This window comes from Chiloscyllium plagiosum, unplaced genomic scaffold, assembly GCF_037043375.1.
Source record: "Chiloscyllium plagiosum isolate Xiang-an unplaced genomic scaffold, Cpla_swu_hap1 HiC_scaffold_13, whole genome shotgun sequence".
Classification (NCBI taxonomy): Eukaryota; Metazoa; Chordata; class Chondrichthyes; order Orectolobiformes; family Hemiscylliidae; genus Chiloscyllium; species Chiloscyllium plagiosum.
Window position 1 is genome coordinate 7,084,347 of NW_028270151.1, and position 4,400 is coordinate 7,088,746.

Here is a 4,400-nt window from a genome sequence, read left to right on the forward strand (position 1 = left end):
TGAATAGAAAAGGTTTGAGGGGATATTGGTCAAATGCTGGCAAATGGGGCTGGATTAATTTAGGATATCTGGCCAGCATGGGCAAGTTGAACCAAAGGGTTTGTTTCTGTCCTGTATATCTCTATGACTTATAAGTTGTAAGTTTGCTCATTGAGTGGGCAGGTTATTTTCAGACATTTTGTCACCATGTTGGGCAGCATCATCGGTGAGTGAGTTTTAGTAAGATTTGTAGCTCAGGTTGAAGTTCTGGATGTAAGTTTGCTTGCTGAGCTGGAAGGTTCATTTTCAGACATTTTGTCATCATACACTTATACAGCTAAATATCACCTATACAGTGTATTCAAAAAGAACAAGTATCCAATGAACACAGTCCACCGATTTCTCAGCAACAAACCCAAATAAGCAGACAAAACATGTCCAGAAACCCTAGCCACTCTCCCCTACATCAAAGACATCTTGAAAATAACTGCCAGACTACTCACACCTATTAGCATCATGGGAGCCCACAAACCCACCAACACACTAAAACAGCAGCAAATGAACTTGAAAGATCTGATACAGACAAGCAAAACTAATGTCATTTACAAAATACCGTGCAAGGACTGTAATTAAATACTACATTGGAGAAACAGACAGAAAACTAGCCACCAAGATACATGAACATTAATTAGCCGCAAAAAAAATGACCCACTCTCACTAATATCCTTACATACAGATGAAGAAAGACACCACTTTGACTGGGACATCACATCCATCTTAGGACAAGCTAAATAGAGACACACACAAGAATTCCTAAATGCATAGCGTTCCAACCGGAACACTATCAACAAACATATCAACTTGGACCCCATTTACCACCCTCTGAGAAAAAGAACAGGAAATGACATCAACACAGGAACTGACATCACCACAGGAAATGACACCACCAATTCAAGGAAACCTAAACATATAAGCAGAAAGCAGGTCACTAACACCAGTTCTTCACTGAAGCCTCACTGATGATATTATCTAGTATGGTGATGAAAATGAACCTTCCAGCTCAGTGAGCAAACTTACATCCAGATCATCAGTGAGCCTCTGGTAAAGTGCTGATATTCTGTCCCACTTTGTACTTATGTGTCTTGGTCTCTTAAGGTGGGTGATATCATTTCTGGTTCTTTTTCTCAGAGATTGGTAAATGGGGTCCAAATCAATGTATTTATTGATGGACACCACTTTGACTGGGACAACATATCCATCCCAGTATAGGCTAAACAGAGACATGCATGGGAATTCCAAGAGGCCTGGCATTTAAACTGGAACTCCATCAATAAACACATTGATTTTATAAAGGACATGAGGGACATGGATAGGGTAAATAGACAAGGTCTTTTCCCTGGAGTGGGGGAGCCCAGAACTAGAAGGCATATGTTTAGGGTGAGAGGGAAAATTTTTAAAAAAGACCTAAGGGGAAACTTTTTCACGCAGGTGATGATGCGTGCATGGGATAAGCTGCCAGCGGAAGCGGTGGAAGCTGGTACAATTGCAATATTTAAGAGGCATCTGAATGGGTATATGAAAAGAAAGGTGCAAATGGACTGGGTGAATAATGTTGCTGGTGGATCCAAAGGAAGGGAATTCATGGAATGCTTATAGGATGGCTTTGTGAAACAGCTTGTGATGGAGCCCACAAGGGAGCAGGCTATTCTGGACTTAGTGCTATGTAATGAGCCTGACTTTATAAAAGATCTTAAAGGAAGGGAACATTTCAGAGGTAGCGATCATAATATGGTAGAGTTCAGTTTGCAGTTTGAAAGAGAGAAGGCAAAATCAGATATAATGGTGTTACAGTAGAGTAAAGGAAATTACAGGGGCATGAGAGAGGAACTGACAAAATCAACTTGAAGCAGAGCATAGTGGGGAAGACAGTAGAGCAACAATGGCAGAAGTTTCTGAGTGTAATTGAGGACACATACAGAGATTCACCCCAAAGAAAAGAAAGATTACATGGGGTGGGTGGAATTAGACAGCCATGGCTGACAAATGTATCATAGAAAACGAGAAGGCCTATAAAGTGGCCAAGAGCACTGGGAAATCAGAAGACTGGGAAGACTACAAAAACAAACAGAGGATAATAGAGAAGTAAGGAAGGAGAGGATCAAATATGAAGGTAGGCTAGCCGGTAATATTAGAAATGATACTAAATGTTTCTTTCAATACATAAGAAACAAATGAGAGAGCAAAGTAGAAACTGGGCACTCCAAATTGATGCAGGAAGGCTCATGATAGGAGATAAGGAAATAGCTGAAGAACTTAATAAATACTTTGTGTCAGTCTTCACAGTGGAAGACATGAGTAATATCCCAACAATTAAGGAGAGTCAAGGGCAGAGTTGAGTATGGTAGCCGTTACAAAAGAGAAAGTGCTAGAAAAGCTAAAAGGTCTAAAAATTGATAAATCTCCGAGCCCGGATGGGATATATCCGAGAGCTCTGAGGGAGGTGGCTGAAGAAATAGCAGAGGCGTTGGTTGTAATCTTTCAAAAATCACTGGAGTCAGGGAAAGTCCCAGATGATTGGGAAATCGCTGTTATAACTGTCTTGTTCAAGAAAGGATCAAGACAAAAGATGGAAAATTATAAGCTGATTAGCCTAACCTCAGTTATTGGTAAAATTCTAGAATCCAGCATTAATGATGAGATTTCTAAATTCTTGGAAGTGCAGGGTCAGATTTAAACAAGTCAGCATGGATTTAGTAAAGGGAGGTCATGCCTGACAAACATGTTAGAATTCTTTGAAGAGGTAACAAGTAGGTTAGACCAGAGAAACCCAGTGAATGTTATCTACCTAGATTTCCAAAGGCATTTGATAAGGTGCCTCACAGGAGGCTGCTGAGTAAGGTGAGGGCCCATGGTGTTTGAGGTGAGCTACTGGCATGGATTGAGGATTTGGTGTCTGACACAAGGCAGAGAGTTGGGATAAAAGGTTCTTTTTCGGAATGGCAGCCAGTGACAAGTGGTGTCCCGCAGGGTTCAGTGTTGGGGCTGATGCTGTTTACTTTATATATTAATGATCTGGATAAGGGGACTGGGGGCATTCTGGCAAAGTTCACTGATGATACGAAGTTAGGTGGACAAGCAGGTAGTACTGAGGAGGTGGGGAGGCTGCAGAAAGATCTAGACAGTTTAGGAGAGTGGTCCAAGAAACGGCTGATGAAATTCAATGTCAGAAAATGTGAGGTCTTGCACTTTGGAAAAAAGAATACAGGCATGGACTATTTTTAAATGGTGAGAAAATTCATAAAGCCAAAGTACAAAGGGATCTGGGAGTGCTAGTCCAGGATTCTGTGACAGTTGACTTGCTGGTTGAGTCCGTGGTTAAGAAAGCAAATGTAATGACATTTATCTCAAGAAGGTTGGAATGTAAAACCTTCTTGAGACTTTATAAAGCTCTATTTATGCCCCATTTAGAATACTGTGTCCAATTCTGGGCCCCACACCTCAAGAAGGACGTACTGGCACTGGAGCATGTCCAGAGGAGATTCACACGGATGATCCCTGGAATGGTGGGCCTAACATACAATGAACAGCTGAGAATCCTGGGAATGTATTCATTAGAGTTTAGAAGGTTGAGGGGAGATCTAATAGAAACTTACAAGATAATGCATAGCTTAGAAAGGGTTGATGCTGGGAATGTGTTTAGGTGGGGACACTAGGATCCGTGGGCACAGCCTTAGAATTAGAGGGGCTCAGTTTAGAACGGAAATGAGGAAACATTTCTTCAGCCAGAGAGTGGTTGACCTGTGGAATTCATTGCCACGGAGCACAGTGGAGGCTGAGACGTTAAATGTCTTCAAGGCAGAGATTGATAAATTCTTGATCTCGCGAGGAATTAAGGGCTACGGGGTGAGTGTGGGTAAGTCGCATTGAAATGCCCATAAGAAATGATTGAATGATGGATTGGATTCGATGGGTTGAATGGCCTTACTTCCACTCCTATATCTTATGTCTTATGGTTTAGAGGGATATGGGCCAAGTGCTGGCAAATGGGACTGGATTAGGTTAGGATATCTGGTAGGCATGGACGAGTTGGACCAAAGGATCTGTTTCCATGCTGTACATCTCTATGACTCTATTAACAATGAATGAAGTTAGAGATCTTGGAATTAAAAGCAGCTGTAGCAAACTGAATGTAACTTTGGATGAGTGACAAGAAACGGAGAAATGTTTAATGCGTATTTTTCAGCTTGGAGAAAAGTTTGTGGTGAAGTTCTCAAGGGGTCAGTGCTGGGACCCTTGCTTTTTCTGATTTATTCGGTCTGCCCTTGGCGCACAGGGCACAGTTTCAAAATTTGTGAATGAACAAAACTTGGAAACATCGTAAACTGTAAGATGAATAGTTTACAACTTCAAAAGGATACAGA